Raw genomic sequence first — 21,528 nt, 5'->3', positions numbered from 1 at the left:
ATGATGCTGATGAAACACATCACACTTGATCACACGATCGGTTTTCGAGAAGGATTGCAGACGATGAGCGTGCCCGGATGGGTGAAGATGTTTGCAGTAATCTGTACTCTCTCTCCGTCTCCTTACATCTCTCCTTATCTCTCCCTTTCTCTCCATCCCTCTCCCTCTTTTTTTCAGGTATTCACGAGAGACGCCACGTGGTGGCTATCGCCCAGAGCGCGTGGAAAGTGTAGTAAATAGATGCCCGCGCCGAGGATGTGAGGCACGGAGCCACTTTGCTGATGGCGCTGGGTGTAATTTACAACGTGTGGAGAAAGCTTCAGTCTCCCTGAAACAAAAACAACTCCGGACAGAGCATGCATGCAGGCGCGATTGTGGGTCAGTCTGTAGAGATCCTGCCATCATCACCCATCATCATCATCATCAACCGTCAATCATCAACCACCGACAAATTAAATCCTCTTGCCCAATGGCAGGAATTCGGCTAAAACTCCATCAATCCTGTCCGCTTTTCCCCAGCCGTAAGTTTCAAGCAAACGCCCTCCACGCAGATTGCCTCACGGCCTTTGGAGGATGCGCCCATGTAGAGTACTAAAACGATTAAACTATGTTTTTAGTTTAGCAGGTGTAATGCCCCACTTGAGCCATGCAGCTTTTTTTCAGAAGCGATCTGGCTATCACAAATGATAGCTCAGCGAAGTGGCTTATCGTTGCATAGCAGCAAAATACTCTAAACGCATGTTGATTATAAATGTGTCGGGAAAATTTGGAGATTACACACTGCATCCTTGGTTCCAGAATCCACTCGATCAAACGGTTCGCCTCTGAGAAATATCAACATCACTTGCCATTTCTGGATCTCATTAGAGACATCTTTAAACTACTCTCGCGCTGTCAAAATGATGGCTCGCATAACGCGAGAAAAGGGCAAATCAATCTCCCCTGTGCATGAGCCGCAATCCGCATCATCAGCAGCCACGCTCAATCCACTGCTATGATGAAGACCTCCACAATCCACCACCGCCACCGCCCCTCGAACGCCTACTTCCCAAGAATAAAATATTTATTTTAATATCACAATAATGATGATGATTATCATAATAATAATAAACGCACGCGCGCGCGCGCGCGCGGTACGAGCAACGTTTCACGAGCGTGCCCGGGGCTATAGTCATAATCTGCGAAAATGAAATCAAGGCCGCGTCACCGGCCGACCACGCAGCGCGCAATAGTGTCTCGGCGGGGGGCCCAGAATTGCAGATGGTAAAGAAATGGCATTGCGGAGGGGCCCCCCCACGGTAGCGCAATAATAGGGCCACTCCATCATTGCTCGAGTCGCTCCGGCCTCCACAAAAAAAAAAACTGCAATCAAGAAATATTGAGGAATTAAAAATAAAGACGGTGGCATTGTGGGGTGGCGGTTGGGTGGGGGCCGGGGGGGGAGGAGCGGGGGGGCGTGGGAAGGGAGAAAGTGGGGGGGGGGGGTGGAGGCATGGGGGGTCGGTGGGGTTCGCCGGGGGGGGGGCTGAATTGTTTGTTGTGTTTGGGGTGGGTGGGGGAGGGAAGGTGGGGGGCACGTTTAGGGATGTGCGAGCCCAAGGGGGGAGGTGATCGGGGAAGGGGGGCGGGGGTACGGGGTGGGGGAGGGAGTGGGGGGGGGCGGGAGACGTGGGGAGTGAGGAGGGGGTTCGATGTGAGTCAGACTGGAGTGTGGATGTGTTGGAGTGGGTGGGGGGGCCTGTTGGCCGAGTTGGGGTGGGGGGGGGCAGACAGTGGGGGGGCGGTTGGAGATTTGGGGGTACGGGCGAGGAGGGATGGCGGAGCGCTCTGTGTGTGTTGCGTGAAGTGATGGAGGTAGCGACATCACTACAAATCTTTAGTCCTTGTTGCGTTCAACAGGGGCCCCATAGTTTATTCGGAGTGCTCTCACCAATCACGTCCGCTAGCCCAGCGGCATGGTGTTTAACGAGGATGACTCTGCCGATGAGAACCTGGCGGTTCGATTACCGGCCCAGAGTTCACTCTCACAAAACGCTGGGTTCGCCCCTGTAAGGCGGTGGGACCAACGCACGTGGTTCGCACGCTTTGTATGCATCACACTACAGCTTCAACCGCCGTTCGCCACTCGTGCCAAGCTAGGTGTACTTTGAGGCCGCGTGAAGTGTCGAAGGCTCGCTGGCAGGAGGTCACGTACACGCGTGTGTGTGTGTGTGAGAGCGATAGTGCAGTGGTAGGTTAGCGGTTAGCGCGCTGCGCTACGAACCTGGCGACCCGGGTTCGATTCCCGCTCACGGCCAACACCAGTGACGATTATCTGAACCGGTCCCGGGCCTCCACTAGGTCGACTCAGCCTCAAATGAGCACCTGGTGCGGTGTATAAACATTGCCACTAGGGAGACAAAGGCGGTCGGGCGTGGTGCTGGCCACCCACCCCCTCGTGTATCGTTCCGGCCTTCATAGGTGCTCGCTAACAGCACTTGCCCCTACAGTCTGTTAAGGCTACACGGGGATCTTTGTCTTTTGCAGTGGTAAGCGCATTATGCTAACCCAGAACTGGGTTTTCCTTAGGTCGACTCAGCCTCAAATGAGTACCTGGTGCGGTGTGTAAACATCAGTACTGGGAAGACAAAGACGGCCGTACGCCCCGTGCAGGCCTTAAACGGTGCTCGCTAACAGCATTTACCTCCACAGTCTATGAAGGCTACAGGGGGGATCTTTGTTAATGTTACAAATTTAGCATGCTGGTTTGAGGGTTGACTCAGCCCATCATCCAGCTGGGGTTGATACAATACAATTCCTATCAGTTTGTAAGTCAACCGCGGTTGTCCTTCAGGTATACTCGCCCCCGCCATAGGAACGTGTAATTTCCACCACTGGCTCTGCAGAGCTGTAACAGGAGATTAGAGAACCAACTGAACGTTCAATTGCCCATGAAATCGCTCATAATATAGACTGTATATGCATGAATATACACGCATGCGTATTCATATATACGTATGTGTATATATGCATATGTGAATGTATATATGTGTACATATCTATGCGTCAGATTGTTAATATATATGCGTCCGTGGTTTTATATATGTGTATGTATGTTGAATTTATTTCGCGCCGTTCTTAGCCAACCGTGCTAATCGTATGTGTTATGTATTGTGTGTGTGATTTATTGAGTTTTGTGCGCGTGTTTGTATGTATGCACTGTGTGATTCTTGTTCTGTGTATGTATTAATGCAAGTTGTATATACGGTATTATGTATAACTTACGTATTTTGTCGTCAGTGTAGTGCATGCATACGTGTGTCTGTGTGTATGTAGCTTACGTGCGTGTATGCATATACGTATGATTACGCAATCACAACAAGGTATTATATCTGTGCATGTACGTATGCACTTGTGGGCAGTGGTAGGTTAGCGGTTGGCGTTCAGCGTTACGGAGCAGGCAACGACCCGAGTTCGATTCCCGCTCACGGCCAACATCAGTGACGATTATCAGAACCGTGCCTGGGCCTCTCCGATGTCAACTCAGCCACTAGGGAGACAAAGGCGGTCGGGCGTGATGCTGACCACCCATCTCCTCGTGTGCCATTCCGGCCTTCATACGTTCTCGCTAAAAGCACTTGCCCCAACAGTCTGTTAAGCCCATACGGAGGATCATTGTCTGTGTATGTGTTTGTATACAGAATTAAGGTTTGAATTCATTAATAATTGGATTTAGGATTTTTAAGGATAATTTCTGAACAATCGATTACTCTGAAGCTAAACATTATTTCAGATAATCATATGAATTCGTTTCGGATTTTTCGGACTGAACAGAATATCGGGGCACGCGCCTGGTCTCTCTGTGCGTGTGTGTTTAAAAAGTCGTTTAAAACGCACGTGTGTTTGAGATTTAAATACATTAGCGTTGAGGGAATTTACACAAATCTTGGATTAACGAAATAAAAATCACAAATTGTCTTGGCGCAAAGAGACAGGGAAAACAATTGACGTTTCGGGCACCTGGCCAATATACACACACGTGCGCGCGACTGCCCCCCACCCCACCAAACCCAGCGTCACGGACGGAACTTAGCCACGGGGTCATACTGCAAAAGGTCACGATCAGCACAATCTCCGCTCGGAGTCACCGACGAAGAACGGAAGACTCGGGGCCTAGGACAGGGTGGGTACGGGTGGCAGTGGTTGGGGGGGGGGGGTGCTGGCGATGAGTCGATGAACAAGAAGCGATGTTAACCTCAGCACCCCGAACACGAAAAGATAAAGAGGCCCCTGATAGTCTGCAACACGCTGCCGGGAGGGGCAAGTGCTGTTAGCGAGCATCGATGAAGGCGAGGGACGTGGCAACTGCGGTCGGTGTGGGCAGGGCCAAGCCTGGCCACCTTTGTCTTTGGCGACACGGTGGCGAAATGTTGACTACCTCGCCTGGTATACGGGGGGTTCGTGGGTTCGATCCAGACCCCGACGCCTGCTGTTCTATATTCGGTGTGTTGCGTGTTCTTATCCAGTGGTCGCGTGCATTTTTATCCGGGTCCTCCGGAGTTTTCACTCCACATTTATAATCAACGTGGGTTTGGATTATTTCGCTGCTATATAAATGTCCACGCGATGCTACGCCACAACACTCCGTTGAGCTATCGTTTGTGGTCCGGTCGCTTCTGAAAAACAGCTATATAACTCAACAGGCTTTACCTGTGAAAATTTAAAATAGTTCGTAGTTAGTTAAGTTAGTCCTCACGGTGTAATTTTTTTTTCATACCGCACCAGGTAACCATTTAAGACCGTGTTGACCTACAGGGGAGATTCAGAAACGATTGTGATTTTCGTCACTGATAATAGCCGTAAACGGGAATCGAACTCGGGACGTCGGATTTGTAGATCAGTGCGCTACCCACTACGCACTTCATACACTTGTGTCCACACGACAGAAGGGATATCAGAAGGGTCATTGCCCGAAACGTCACCTGGTGTATATATGGTTTTTATTGTTAGTGGCGTGTTATTGACGAAAGTGTTGATTTGTGTTCGTATGTTATCGGAGGTTTGTGCACCGCTGCCAACGCAGCACTAACTAGGGGTGACGTCACCACGGCGCTTGTGCCAGGCTAGGTGCACAAAGACAAAGATCCCCCGTATAGCCTTAACAAACTGTAGGGGAAAGTGCTGTTAGCGAGCACCTTTGAAGGCCGGAACGGTGCACGAGGGGGTGGGTGGCCAGCACCACGCCCGACCGCCTTTGTCTCCCCAGTGGCGATGTTTACCGCACAAGGTGCTCATTTGAGGCTGAGTCGACCTAGGGGAGGCCCACGCACACACACAGACATATCCATGTCGACGATCGTGTGCAATAGCAGAGACGACCCCCTCCGTCAGCGAAACTCGTGACCACGGGGGGGGGCAGGAGGAGGGGGGGCAGGAGGAGGGGGGGGGGCGCGTGCAGCTGATGAGCCACCAGAGAGAGTGCCACAGAGGCAAGGATTAACCAATAGGCATGAAGTGCATTTACCTTTTTTATTTATTAGAGTCGCCGATGCAGCAAAAACTTAATGAATTATTAATTGCACGTGGTTATGAGCGTGTGTGTGTGTGGGGGGAGCGGTAGTGTAGCAGTTAGCGCGCTGCGCTATGAACCTAGCAATCCAGGTTCGATTCCCTGCTCACAGCCAACACCAGTGACGATTATCTGAAGCGGTCCCGGGCCTCCCCTAGGTCGACTCAGCCTCAAATGAGTACCTGGAGCGATGTGTAAACATCGCCACTGGGGAGACAAAGGCGGTCGGGCGTGGTGCTGGCCACCCACCCACTCGTGTACCGTTCCGGCCTTCATAGGTGCTCGCTAACATCACTTGCCCCAACAGTCTGTTAAGGCTACACGGAGGATCTTTTTCTTTGTTGTGTGTTGAAGAAGGGGGGGGGGGAGGTGGTGTCGTGGTTAGCGCACTGCGCTTCGAATCCGGCGACGCGTGGTCGAATCCAGCCCACCAACAATAACAGCGGCGGTTATTTTAATCGGGCATGGGCCTCCCCTAGGTCGGCTCAGCCTCAAACGAGTACCTGGCGCGGTGTGTAAACATCGCCACTCTGGAGACGAAAGGGGTGATCGTGCCTGCTTACTTATCGCGTGTCCCTTCTATTCGCCGCCGCGTGCTATTTAGCGGACAAGATGCCCACCGTACAGCCATGTGTGGAGTGACGTTGAGAGCGGGTGGACGAGGCCGATGATGACGAAGACGACGCGAGTGCATCGCCCGATGTGTGTCACTGCGTGGCCGTTACACGGAGAGACGACGCAATCCCGCGACCTCCAATTGTCACGGCGCAAAAAAAAGAAGGTCGACATCCGTGAAGTTAACTTTCAAACGTTTTGATGAAGCCACAAAAGTTTATTTCATGAAATCGGGGTGGGGGTGAATACGTGGTTCATGATGTTTAAAAAAAAAAATAATGTAAAAAAAAACATGTCTTCGCCGTTTAAGAACATCCATCAATTGATTGCGTCCACACACAATTTCTCCCAAGTGTCCTCCGCTACTACAATGCATTCGTCCCAGCCGCATCCGCTTCGGGTTGACGAACGCGACGATCATCCCACAAAGCGAAGCGGGCTTTGCGCCTGGAAAGTCGTTTGCCTGGGTGAGACCACCACGACGCGTCACGGAGCCCAGGCTATGTGGAGGGCAGCAGAGGGGAGTACAGCAAATGCCATCGCTGTACTGTACTTCTATGCTTCCACGTCTATAGGTTCCTCACCACCCCCGGCTCAACCCCGCCTTCACCAACCCCCAATTGACCAGCGGGGCGAAGTATGGTCACAATAATCCACATGACCCGCACGGCGTGGGGAGGCAATCATCCAGCAGTGGATTGACAAAGCTAAACTGAACATATGCACACTTACATATGCTCTATGTAGGAATCATCGGGGTGTCGTTGCTCGCTCGATGTTTTCCGGAACGCCGCACGGCTGGGCTTGGAAGTAGCAATTACTGGCGTAAGGCACTAGCACTAGAGTACACGAGGTACTCCTATCCGTAACAATTGCGTATACATAGTAGCCTATATCCCTATAATGCTACGGGAAGGTGTATAGGATTGTAGGAATATCGGATAGAATGCAATAAAGTGGGATGCCGTTGGCACGAATGACGCGAAGTAAAAATCGTGCGGATAAAACACGGGGTAGATGGGGACGTGGCTGGGTGTCAAAGTCATTCTCAAAGCGGCGTTCGTTCTGGGCCGGGCTCATTCCAGGCCGAAGTTACGCACTGTGAATGTGACACCGCGATGAGTGGAGAGAGAGCGAGAGAGATTATGATGATGATGGTGGTGTGGAGGAGGATGGGGTGAGTGGACTGGAGTTTGAGAAGCTCTCAACGAAGACTGACGAAACGTGGAACTGGGTCAGAGAGAGCAAAGCTAGGAGGGACAGTCGTGTGGAGGGGGGAGAGCGAGAGAGGTGCATTGCTGAGCATCCGTCGAGACCAGGATACGTGAATCTGTCTGCGGTGGTGTGGCTGATGTTCCTGCTCGTGGAGAGGAGGGGGGGTGTCTGTCTGGGGGGGGGGGGGGGGGGTGTCTGGGGGAGGGGGGGTGTCTGGGGGGGGTGTCTCGGGCAGGGGTAATAACCAAGTCACACAGCGCCAGGGTCGACACTCGTCAAAAAGGCCGGGTTCGAACCCAGGTTTCAGCTATCAGTGATTAAATCGCACATTTGCGTGTGTGTGAACGTGTGTTTGATAGTGCGTGGTCATCTCGGACAGGTCAATCCGTGGCACTTGGGTCTGTCCGGTGACCTCCTGCCAGCGGGTCTTCGACACTTCACGCGATGGCCTCAAAGTGCACCTAGCCTGGCACAAGCGCAGTGGTGACGTCAACGCCACTTAGTGGTGAACGGCGGCTGCTGTTGTTGTTGATGCTGCGTTGGCAGTGGTGCACAACCCCCAGATAAAAACTAAAAAACAAACAAAAATCAACACGTTCGTCAATAACACGCCACTAAAAGTAAAAACAAATATATAACAGGTTACGTTTCGGGCAATGGTCCTTCTGTTATCTCTGCTATGACGAAGAGCCATTGCCCGAAACGTCGTCTATAATATGCACGTATACATACACTCAAAATCTTTATTAATGTTGGAGAAATGCGATGAGCTATAAAACTCTTTTTCACATGTCATGTTGGGGCGTGTTAGAACATCACAACAACAACACGACAGCCGTGCAAAGTATAGCAAAAGTAAACAAATTACTTAAAAATATACACGTACAAATCAACTATGTTTTATCTTACCAGGTAAAGCGCACCTGAAGCACTCACTTCTTTTTCAGAAGCGACCTGGCCACAAATGATAGCGCAACCAAGTGGCCAATCACGTGGAAATGTACAGGGTGTTTTAAAAAGATGGACCCAATTTCCAAGCAGTATATTTCACTATGGCAACATGTTACAATTACACAAAAGTTACAGACGGTTTCATGAGTTATTCAGTTTTACTAACCATTTTATAAATGCTTTACGTGCCCTCCACCTGCTGTAGGGACAACATCGAGACGATAGTTGAATTCGTCCCAAACGCCTCTCTTCTCACGTTTCCCTCTGAGGTGCGTGGTCGCCCTGTGCTCTTCCCCTTTTGTCGGTACCAACGACGAATGCTCTTTGACATTGGTGGATCAATGCCAAAACGCCGTTGATTCAGTCTTGCTGAACTGCAGAACGCAAAAGGCCCCTTGTGTTGAGGGGTCACCGTCTTGCGAATGACTGAGGCTAGGTGCTGTTTGTGCGCTGGGAGAGGCATCTAGCGGTAATCATTTGAAACTCTATGTCCCGCCATTTCAAGTGGTAAGAATTTCATTCATGGGCGGTTCGTGGTTGCAGAGATATAGCGATTTTAAATCGAGTCGATTTATTTTAAACACCCTGTATATACAGGGTGGCCCAGACGTCAGGACCCATCGGGATAATTCAAACAGAGCAAACATCCACACACCACAACTGACCAAAAAAAACCCACCGCAAAAACCACAACATCAAGCCATCGACGACGACGAACAACAATAACTGTGAACAAACGATTCGATTCTCGGGGTAGAATCATCGGCGACGGAAGCGAAGACGAGGCTAATCCGTCTGGCCTCGCGTTCAACGTGGCCGTCACTCCTCCTGCGTGATCACGGGGAGCGGTCGCGTAGCGGTGAGCGCTACGCTCCACTGCCAATCCCGGGGCCACCCGAGTTCGATTCCTGCTTCACGGACAACACCAACGCCGGTGAGGAATATATCTGAGCCGGTGCTGGGACTCCCCTAGGTCGACTCAGCCATCCACCCCCTCGCGTGCTGTTCCGGCCTTCATAGGTGCTCACTAACAGCACCTGCCCCAGCAGTCTGTTAAGGCTATACGGGGGATCTTTGTGTGCACATGCACAAACAATATGTGCATGTGCATGTTTGTGCATGTGCGCACGTACACACACACACACACGATACCCGCTCATGGCCAACACCAGTGACGATTATCTGAACCGGTTCTGGGCCTTCCCTAGGTCGACTCAGCCTCAAATTAGTAACTGGTGCAGTCTGTAAACACTGCCACTGGGGAGACAAAGGCGGCCGGGCGTGGTGCTGGCCACACACACCATCATGCACCACCAGGACGGCCTTCACAGGTGCTACTTGCTAACGGCACTTGCCCTAACAGTCTGTTCAGGCTATACGGGGGAACTTTGTCTATGTGCAGGGCACCCCCTCACAGCCCCCCCCCTCCCTCACTCGCTCGCCACGTGGTGATCACGGGGGCCCACGCGTGGCTCTCGGATTAATCCCCGGCACTTACCCCCACAAAGACAAAGACCCCCCCCCCCCCCCCGATAGCCTTAATAGACTATTGGGGCAAGGGCTACGAGCGTTCAAATTATTTTGATTATTTTGCTGATACAAATTTCCACGTGATGATAAGACGCTTTGTTTGAGCTATCATTTGTGGCCAGGTCGCTTCTTAAAAGGAAGCTAATGGCTCAGTGGGCTGTACTTGATCAAATAAAACATAGTTTAGTTGTATATTTTTTCGTAATTTGTTTGCTTTCCCTATACTTTGCACTCCTATCGTGATGTTGTATTGTTTGTTGTTGTGACGTTCTGACCTGTCCCTACCGGACATCTGTAACAAAGAGCTTTATAGCTCATCGGATTCCTCCTGCAGTATAAATACATATTCTGATTCTGAGTAGCACCTATGAAGGCCAACACTGCACACGACGGGGTGGGTGGCCAGCACCACGCCCGGCCGCCTTTGTCTCCCCAGTGCTGGCGATATTTACGCGCCGCACCAGGAGCTAATTTTGAGGCTTAGTCGACCTAGGGGAAGGCCCAGGACCGCTTCAGATAATCGTCGCTGGTGTTGGCGGCCGTGAGCGGGAATCGAACTCGTGTCGCCGGGTCTATAGCGCAGCGCGCTGACCGCTGCGCCACCGCTCCCGGAATCTCAGTTACGCAACACACGCATGGGTCTCTAACTACAATTGTCCCGTCTGCTTATTCACTTCCGTAACAGATGATCATGTTGCTCGGCAGTCGTTGCACAAGCAGAGAGCACAGAAGGCGCCACGAATTAAAAACGCAACACATTCCTCAAACAACACCGCGCGCGTGGTCTTCGAAGTAAAACGAATCACGCCGGCGACGTTTCGGGCAATAAGGCCTTCTTCGTAGCACACACAAGCAAGGCGGTTGCTTGTGTTGCGATCGAAACGCCGTGATCTATTATTGTTCTACCTACGTGACTTTACCGAAAGAACCAAAGAGTGTGGATCCCTGCAGTCACGAAAGCTTAAATTCAAGATTAGCACAGACAAGTTAAAGTAATGCTATTTTCATCGAAACACACAATGAAGATAAGGTAAGCACCGAGTCAATGTAGATTTGGGTAAGGAAATCACTTGACCGGTATCATGAAATATTATATGATTTTGCCAAAACGCCAGAGCTGGGTGGAACTGTGTGAGGGATGTGAGACTATGGGTCTCTATGCGGGTGCATGCGTCTCTGTGTTAGTCTATGGGTCTCTATGCGGGTGCATGCGTCTCTGTGTTAGTCTATGGGTCTCTATGCGGGTGCATGCGTCTCTGTGTTAGCCTATGGGTCTTTATGCGGGTGCATGCGTCTCTGTTAGTCTATGGGTCTCCGTGTACGTAAGTTTACGCATGGCTATCTGCATAAATATATGGGTTTCTGTGTGAGGCTATGAATCTCTTTGAGTTCATGGGTCGCTGTGTTAGTTTATGGATATTTGTATTCATAAGTATATGCATGGGTGTCTGCGTAAATATATGGGTTTCTGTGTGAGGCTATGGATCTCTTTGAGTTCATGGGTCTCTGTGTTAGTTTATGGATATCTGTGTTCATAAGTATATGCATGAGTGTCTGCGTAAATATGGGTTTCTGTGTGATGCTATGGGTTTCTCTGAGTGTATTGGTCTTTGTGTTAGTCTACGGGTCTCTCTGCACGTAAGTATGCGCATGGGTCTATACGTAAATATATGGGTCTCTGTGCGAGGCTATGGGTCTAAGTCTGTGGGTCTCTTTGGGAGTCGAAGGGCGAGATCGTGGAGGTCGCGTGCCTACTGAGCACCACATCAACCCAGCAGATAAATGTGTGGTGGCCTTTGATGCCACCACACAAACCCAGCAGATCTGGGTTTGTGTGGTGGCATCAAAGGCCACCACACATTTATCTGAACGTTTTCTAAAGTTTTGCCGGCCATGGTTTGAGCAAAGCCCGACTCTGCTGAGGAGACACTGAACGTCGAAACCGGTTCGACCGAGTTCTGTGCTTGCATTGAACCAACACGACCGATAAAGATGCACTCCCATAAGGCAGTGCCCGTCCGATGGGATGCATCCCATGTCTATGAAACAAGAATAACAACTATACTTTTGTTTTATACGGGGAGAGGCAACGATGGACGTGGCGAAGGCGTTGTCTGCTCGGTTGTGTTATGACTCACGTCATCCGCAACGACGCTCGATGATCATCATCACCACGTGTCTGAGCCTCGTTTATCAATAACGCGTAATCTAAAAAAGCGCATTAACTAGGCGAGCGCGCAAATTTCCACACACAGGGTGCACACGCGTGTGTACAAAGACAAAGATCCCCCGTATAGCCTTAACAGACTGTAGGGGCAAGTGCTGTTAGCGAGCACCTATGAAGGCCGGAACGGTACACGAGGGGGTGGGTGGCCAGCACCACGCCCGACCGCCTTAGTCTCCCCTATGGCAATGTTTTTATCCACCGCACCAGGTACTCATTTGAGGCTGAGTCGACCTAGGGGAGGCCCAGGACCGGTTCAGATAATCGTCACTGGTGTTGGCCGTGAGCGGGAATCGAACCCGGGTCGTCAGATTCATAGCGCAGCGCGCTAACCGCTACACTACCGCTGTGTACACACACGCCCACCAACACTCAAACAAGTCAATACGTCAACTGTGTATTTAATCCTATCGCGTGCTGCCCCTCTCTTTCTGTCTCACACACACACAAGGTAAATATGTTCACCCACGGCTAAATCCGGTGATACCACCTCCACCACCAGCACTCCTCGCTACCAAAGCGTTCCACCCTCCGTCAGGTCCCACAGCTGCCGCTGCTCAGTAGAGACACGCAGCGACCTCGAATATCTGCCCTGATAGTCCCTGAGACGCACAGAGACCCACAGACTCATAGAAAACCTCATAGAGTCATAGACTCGCACAGAGAGCCATAGACTCATAGAGAGACTCATAGACTCTCACAGAGAGCCATAGACTCAGAGAGACCAACAGACTCGCGCAGACACCCCTAGACTTATAGAGCCATAGACTCATAGAGATACCCAAAGACTTGCACAGAGAGCCATATACTTGCACAGAGACCAATAGACTCACAGAGAGACCCATAGACTCCCACAGAGACCCATAGACTCATAGAGAGACCCTTAGACTCGCGCAGACAGCCAGAGACACACAGAGACATAGAGTGCTCTTATCGAATGTCTGATGTTTCCTTTATTAGACAATAATAATGCGGATAGACGCGTACCAGTTACTGGTACGTGAGCTGCTCTCGCTTTCCTTTGGCTTCAGCGTCACACTCAACAGGGAGGCAAATTACTCGGTTCACCGATGAGGGAGATCACACGGTGCACAGGGGGTCACGCGGGACTCTAGACTGTGTCGCTGTTCTGTGCGATCCCTCCTACAACGACGTCTGTGAATGTCCGGTTCGTAGCACAGTGCCGCTAACCGCCGCGCCACCGCTCCTCACCCACGTGTGTTCCCATGATCACTGTTACATTGCTTTTATGGCTTTATTTTGTTGATTTCGAAAACGTTTTTTTGGTTTGGCCATGTGTGTTTGTTGTAGTACGGAGTTAAACTGATGGCTTTAATGTAAGTTGTCTTATGGTTGTTGTGGTTGTTTTACTTGCATCCCACTGGGATTTTTGCACACAGCGTTGGTGTACGGTGCTTTTTTTCTGTAATATTTTTTGCTTTTTTTTCCTGGATTTTTCTGTTTGCGCGTAGTCACTTCAAGATGTTTTCTTGTTCATGTTTTTGTTTTTTGTTTGTTGCGGTTGCACCCGATTCAAGAGCCGAATGGCTCACAGGGCTATACCAAATAAATGAAACTGAAACGTCTGTGAAGAAGAACTTCTTAGCTTGCGGGGTTCCTCCGGTACTAAACGCATCATGAATAAAGATTGTGATTGTGACATTCATTCCGAAATGTTTTTTTTATTCTATAGCCCTTCTCGAGCACTTGCTAGATTTTGCATCAGCGAATCACTTATTATATACACACTTGTATTATCGACGAAACGACCCATTGTGTCAATCCAATGCTGGATGAAAGTCTTCCAACACCGTTTCGCTCTTGGGGGGTTGTTTGACCATACTTCACCGGGTTGGTCAGCGCGTGTTGATGGAGCGTAGTGTCGGGTCCAGCATTTTAGTCATAGCCTGGAATCGAACTCAGGTTGTCGGTTTCATAGCGCAACCTGCTTAGGGGCCGTCCATAAATGACGTCACGCAATTTTGGACGATTTTTGACCCCCCCCCCTTCGTCACACGGAGTCACAAAGAGTCAGACCCCCCTCAAATATGGCGTCACAGACCTTTGGACAACCCCTTACCCCATCAAGCCATTTGATTCCCAGCATCCTCCGACCCCCACACTCACGTGGGGGTGGAAGGGGGCACAAGACCGTCTCAGTTACCATATAACTCGCCACCCATAATAGACTCCTACTCAGGTTGCCCGGTTCCTAGAACAGTGCGCTAACCGTTGCGCCACCGCTCCTCACCCACGTGTGTGTGTGGGGGGGGGGGGCGGTAGTGTAGCGGTTCGCGCTACGCTGCGCTACGAACCTGGCGATGCGAGTTCGATTCCCGCTCACGGCCAACACCGGTGACTTTATCTGAACCGGTCCTGTGCCTCCCCTAGGTCGAGTCAGCCTCAAATGAGTACCTGTTGCGGTGTGTAAACATCGCCACTGGGGAGACAAAGGCGGTCGGGCGTGGTGCTGGCCACCCACCCACTCGTGTACCGTTCCGGCCTTCAAAGGTGCTCGCTAACGGCACTTGAACACAACAACAATCATCACGCGTGAGCACAATAAATACTCGAGCCGCTCGACACTCCTCTGAGGGGTGGTAATTGACAGATAGGGTAATTTAACATATGCTCTTAATTAACTCGTGCCAATTACGCACTCCTTTCCCGTTGTAACGCTTAACGAGCGCGCGTCCGTGCGGGGATGAGAGACGGGTGCGAGTGTGGACGCGTGCGAGAGAATGGGCGCGTGAGTGACTGGTTGGATTGTGTGTACGTTGAACTTCTTTCACACCGTACGTAAGCCCCACCGTGCTAATCTGAGGTTGAAGGACAACACGAAAAAAAGCAATTCTAAAGAAATTATTTTTCAGTCTAAATTTAAAAGTGCGCAGCTCCAGCGGCTTCCTAATATCGGGAGGGAAGAGCGTTCCAGACGGCCGCAGAAGCGCATCTGAAAGCGCGCGATGCAGTGACCCTCAACAAGGTATTGTGGTTCATTTGTGTCAAGCACTTTGTGAATAATGAGTGCGAACTTATATAAGAGAGTTGATGAGTGACTATGTGAGTGCGTAAGTGGGTGAGTGAATGAGATAGTGGGTGGGTGAGTATGTGAGTGCGTGAGTGGGTGGGTGAGTGGATGAGAGAGTGGGTGGGTGAGCATGTGAGTGCATGAGTTGGTGCTGAGTGGTTGAGAGAGTGGTGGGTGAGCTGGTGAGTGCGTGAGTGGGTGGATGAGAGAGTGGGTGGGTGAGCTGGTGAGTGCGTGGGTGAGTGGATGAGAGAGTGGGTGGGTGAGTATGTGAGTGCGTGAGTGGGTGGATGAGTGGATGAGAGAATGGGTGGGTGAGTGAATGCCTGAGTGGGTGAGTGGTTGAGAGAGTGGTGGGTGAGTATGTGAGTGCGTGAGTGGGTGTGTGAGCGGATAAGAGAGTGGGTGGGTGAGTGTGTGAGAGCGTAATTGGGTATGGTGTGGTCATAACCACACCCGACCGCCTTTGTTTCCCCAATGCCAAAGGCTTGTACACCGCACAAGGCAGGCCGACTCAGGTAAAGCTGAGTAGACCTAAATGCAACTCGCTCACTCTCACGCTTTGCAGAGAGGCTTTCGAGTCAGAAATCAAACATGGGCGCTTCTTATTGTGAGGCGCTGCCAAACCTAGTTTGTTGTGCAACCTTCCTTCAGGGCCTTATAGTAACTTTAAGATGTTTTTTTCTTGTTCGTGTTTTTGTTTTTTTGTGGTTGCACCCGATTCAAGAGCCGAATGGCTCACAGGGCTATACCAAAATAAATAAACTGGTAAACTAGTTATACTCGTTCTCGACAATATTGGCGTTTTTTTCTGTCTCTGCCCTGCTGCTGCTGCTTTGCTCTTGGACCACGGATGTCCCGTGAAAAATACACACGCAACCGGCTAAAGGCGATCATCATCCGCAATAACAAATCAGAAACAAACTGAACCCTCAAACCACGCTGTCGCCGCGTGATGACGGCGATGATTGTCGTCATCATGACGATGCTCGTCGTCATCATGACGATGATCGTCGTCATCATGACGATGATCGTCGTCATCATGACGATCATCGTCGTCATCATGACGAACATCGTCGTCATCATGACGAACATCGTCGTCATCATGACGATCATCGTCGTCATCATGACGATCATCGTCGTCATCATGACGATCATCGTCGTCATCATGACGATCATCGTCGTCATCATGACGATCATCGTCGTCATCATGACGACACGTGGTCACAAGAAGGCGACCGCGTGTCGCTCTGAGCGTGGCGGGTTTCCCCCGAGCCCTGGGAAGCTAAGCGGGTGTCACGCCTGGACAGCGCTCGGAACGCTTCGCCGGGTATATAATTGCCATTTTTATTAATCGTTGTCGTCGCTGTTGTTACGAGTCTTACACGGGGGCCGATGAAATCAATTAGAGAGAGACACGAGTCGTGTGCCAGGCGGTTGCCCGTATCCACTGCGTAAATTGGAGAAAGTAATTAGCCCGAGCAATGCGGGGTGGTTTTGTGTTCAATCGTTTTGGTAAAAACCCTTAAAATCGTTCCCTTTTTCTGCTCAATTGGGCGCGGCGCGGCGCTCATCGTGGCATTTTTTTGATATTTCTACTTTACAGACCCAAGTCGTTGATGGTAAATTCCACGTTCCTGTGGCGGCGGGGGCGAGTAATTTCGTGGGACAGCCACCGTTGATTTCCTGCCCGATTAAAGGGGGTCCTCGACTTTATTGACCTCAACAGGCTGATGGGCTGATGAGTCGAATCCTAACCGCGATGTTAATTCGCTAAACCCTCTTAACGCAGCACTTAGGAAAATCCACTGCTGGATGGAAGCCGTCCAAACGCCGCGTCGCGTTCATGGGGGTGGTGGAGGTGGTTGTATGACCATACTTCACCACGCTGGTCACCCCGTGTTGATGAAGCGGAAGCTGCTCAGAACCCCTTCAGATTTTACTGAACGCTGAGGTCAGTCGCTTGACCTGGCCGCACTAACGCAGGCCGCTGGGTCAATAGCGCAGTGCGCTAACTACTGCGCCACCGCTCAGCCCCATGAATCCTATTTTGCCAGATATGAATCTTGAGTTTCCGTGTTAAATGTGTACCTGCCTGCATGCACACGTGTACACATGGCTTGCAAAAAGACACGAGCACACGCAGAGCCATCAGTGGATTCCAAAGTCAATGCAATGTCCTGTGTTTATAAAGACACGGATTTAACTACACAGTCGGTCAAGGCGGAGGAGTAGACCAAACTACGTCCCTATAGAATTCTCTCTGACCGGGAAGAGAACCCTCTCCCGACAGCCGCGCGAGGGTAGCAATTGCAGGGCTCCACCTTAACTTTTATATATTCGGTACAAAGACAAAGATCCCCCGTATAGCCTTGGCAGACTGCTGGGGCAAGTGATGTTAGCAAGTAGCACCTATGAAGGCGGGAACGAACACACGAGGGGGTGTGTGGGTGGCCAACACCACGCCCGGCCGCCTTTGTCTCCCTAGTGGTGATGTTTATGTTCTTCCAAACATCAACCTAGGGGAGACTCGAGACCGAGTTCATATATTCGCCACTGTTGTTGGTCGTGAGCAGGAATTAAACTCGAGTTTAGTAGCGCAGCGCGCTAACCACGAAACTGCCGCCCAACACACAGTCAGCATATGCAGACCCACACATTTTTTTATTTTAATGTAAATCACCACGATTGTGCGAGTCTCATCTTCGACGAGACCGCTCGCAAAACGGAGTGGCGTGAATTCCCGATTTGCGGTGGTTGCGGTGGTTGGCGGCGTCTTTAATATAAAACGTTACATCGTGCCAACGATGCTCCCTGCTGGCACCGCGTCCCACTGGCTCACCTCCCTCCCTCCCTCACCTCCCTCACTCCCTCCCTCCCCTCCCTCACCTCCCTCTCTCCCTCCCTCACCTCCCCTCCCCTCCCTCACCTCTCTTTCTCCCTCCCTCCCTCACCTCCCTCCATCCCCTCCCTCACCTCTCTTTCTCCTTCCCTCCCTCACCTCCCTCCCTCCCTCACCTCCCCTCCCCTCCCTCCCTCACCTCCCTCCCTCCTCCTTCCCTCACCTCCCTTTCTCCCTCCCTCACCTCCCTCGCTCCCCTCTCCTCCTTCCCTCACCTCCCTTTCTCCCTCCCTCACCTACCTCCCGCCATCGTTGCGTCGTCTCCGTATCAATATACATGCCCCACCGGCGTTCCCCACCCCGAGAGAAACATTTTCATTAGCTCCGTCGATTTGTCTTCACCCCCCCCCCCCCCCTTCATCCACCTCCCTTGTCGCGGCACGCATTGCTGCAGCGAGGCGTGTTTGTGTTTTTCCCCAAAGCGACCCGAGCCATATAGCATCTCAGCACGCGTCTACCTCGCGAAATAGCCGATCGGTCATAGCCGCTTAATTTCTATTCCAACGACAGCCTCATCCCGAGTCTTGTTGCTGGATTTTTTTTTACGCCCTGGCTGGCAGGCAGGGTTGTAGTAGTACGTGTGTAGTAACACGTGTGTGCGCGCGTGTGTGTGCGCGCGTGTGTGTGCAGCTTAACAGCAAGAAGCAATCCTCCATGGGTTCGATTCCTCACTCGAATGCAGTTGTCTCTTTATTTTTGTGCGTGGCGTTTGTTTGCTGTGCCACCCTTCCACTCTGGTAAGACGTCAACTACCTCGCTCGGTATACCGGAGGTCGTAGGTACAATTCCGACCCTGACGCCTGTATATTTGGAGTTTGTGTGTCTCTTTTTCCCCGTAGTATAGTGTGGATTTTTCTCGGGGTCCTCCATTTTTTCTCCCCACAACTGTTAGAAACGTGCGTTTAGAATATTTGTCTGCTATACATTTCCACGTGATAAGCCACTTCATTGAGCTATCATCTGTGGCCAGGTCGCTTCTGAAAAAGAGCTGTGCAGCTCAGTGGGCCTTACCTGGCAAAATAATAAAGTGTTTTAATAGTTGTTTTGTTTCTTCTCTGTGTGGCGATTATCCTGGACCTCCCCTAGGCCGACTCAGCCTTAAATCAGTCCCTGCTGTGGTGTGTAACATCAGCACTGGGGAGACAAAGGCGGTCGGGCGTGGTATTGGCCACACCACCCCCTTTGCTCCCAGAGCTAAGAACATCACGTCATCCGTGTTGGCCAAACATCTTAATGTAGGACCCTTCTGAAAAAGAGCCGACAGACTCAGCGTCCTGGGTAAAATAAGTTACGATAATCATCCATCCATTCCGCACCCGGTCATGAGTCCCCTCATCACCATCATTATCCATGCTCAATCCACTGCTGGGCTTCAACCAGCCTGTTGCCAACTAATAATATTGAACTTGAATTTCCATTGCGTAACATAACGTCTTAGAGCGCAATTGGTCGAGGCTTAGGGGACCCCCCCAATGGTAGCTGTCCCAGTGCAGCGCGTGGCCTGCGAGTGGGCATTAGTCTGCCAGGAGAGGGCACGGGGATTGTCAGGCGTAATCTTGCGATCCTGTGATCTATTAAATACACCCAGCACCTGCACGCAAACTGATTTCGTCACTCCATCTCCATCGTGGTGGATGTTCCTTCTCAGAAGCATCCGGGATTTGATGAGTGTGCAACTTTTTTATGCGGGGGGGGGGGGTGGTTGGACGTGAGGGGGGGGGGGGCGGTGGGGATGGAGTGAGCAGTTCGAGATTTTGAGGCTTTGGTATGATTCGGCTTTTTCTGAGATGGATAAGCGGCTTGGAGGTGTTTGTAATTAAACGCTAACTTATGATAAAGTACAATTGAAAACAACATTTTTTCAGGGGGGGCGGGGGGGGGGGTAACTGCCTTGCTGTGACAGAGGCGTGCGGGCCTCGTATCCCCGAGCAATTGTACCGAAAATGGGCACCCACACTCAAGTGAGTCACTCAAATGTCAACAATGGTCACGGACGCAAGCTACTGCATCAGACTCCGTTCATGAAGCAGACTCCCCGACACCACGAGTCCCCGAGAAGAGAAGGGATGTAGTTGAATGAGAACGTGTTTTTGTTGGGTGTGTTGGGGATAATGTGGGGGGGGGGGTGAAAGGAGGGGTGTTGGGGTGGCGGTGGGCTAGTGACTTTGAAGAAATCCAAACTTGATAACTGAAAACGATGACACGTACGTGTAAAAATCTGTCCAGAATGGAAAACAAATGTGATTCTATTTCGAGTGGGAGATGGTCAGCCTCTTCTCCTCGTGGCTCCACCTGTTATGGGTTTCCACGTCATCTTAGACACAACTAACCCCTGTGAACTAGGCCCGCCCCCTGTCTTTGGCATTCCTCCTCGAAGACATTGGCGGAACCATCCAACACATCAGAACAGTGGGGCCTGCGGCAACTCCTGTCGACACCGGCTCACCTCCATCCTATCGTGCATTTACTATGGCCATACATAATCATCATCAGCCATGGTCTATCCACTGCTGGATGTAGGCTTCATCAATCTACTCAGCACCCATGCACGAGCCGATGTTATTGCTTCATCTCCTCTGTGTGGATATTTCACCTGGTTATAATGGTCATCTCTGCGTGTATTTACATAACCTGTCTATGTAGCTCTCCGTCAATTTCACCATCTTAATATTTATTTGTACTGGAGGAATCTGATGAGCTATAAGCTCTTTATCACAGATGTCCAGTCGGGGCGGGTACGAACGTTACAACAACAACAACAAAGATTACAAAACACGATCGGAGTGCAAAGTACACGAAAGTTAAACAAGTCACTTCAAAAATATATACAAATCAAACTAAATATGTTTTTGTCTTTCCAGGTAAAGCCGACTTAGCGAATGATCCAGAACCGACCTGGCCCAACAAAGTGGCATATAACGTTATGCTTACCGAGCCAACAAATCCTCATCCCATGATGGGATGCAGGATCTGGAGATCCAAGCTGGCACAAATGCACAGAGATGTAAACAGACCATGATGAACACTGCCCAAAAACGTTTGTGTAATCTCCATGAATTATCCAGACCCTATCAACGCACGTTTCTGCAGGGCCCGGGCGAGCATCAGTACTTAAAATCCATGCTTTTGCCAAACCGCCAACCCCCCAAATTGCCAACCCCCCAAACCGCAAACCCATCAAACTACCAACCAATCAAACCACCAACCCATCAAACTATCAACCCATCAAAGCGCTAAGCCGTCAAACCACCAACACATCAAACCACCTAACTTTCAAACCGCCAACCCATCAAACCACAACCTATCAAACTGCCAAGCCATCAAACCACCAACCCATCAAACCGCCAAGCCGTCAAACTGCCAACCCATCAAACCGCCAACTCATCAAACCACCAACCCATCAAATCCCCAACCCATCAAACCGCCAAGCTGTCAAACTACCAACCCATCAAATCCCCAACCCATCAAACCGCCAACCCATAAAACCACCAACCCATAAAACCACCAACCCA

Source organism: Petromyzon marinus, chromosome 47 (assembly GCF_048934315.1).
Source record: "Petromyzon marinus isolate PM22_M1 ecotype Great Lakes invasive population chromosome 47, UKy_Petmar_22M1.pri1.0, whole genome shotgun sequence".
NCBI lineage: Eukaryota > Metazoa > Chordata > Hyperoartia > Petromyzontiformes > Petromyzontidae > Petromyzon > Petromyzon marinus.
The sequence above is the reverse complement of the archived record's forward strand: the minus strand, read 5'-3'. Positions refer to the sequence as shown.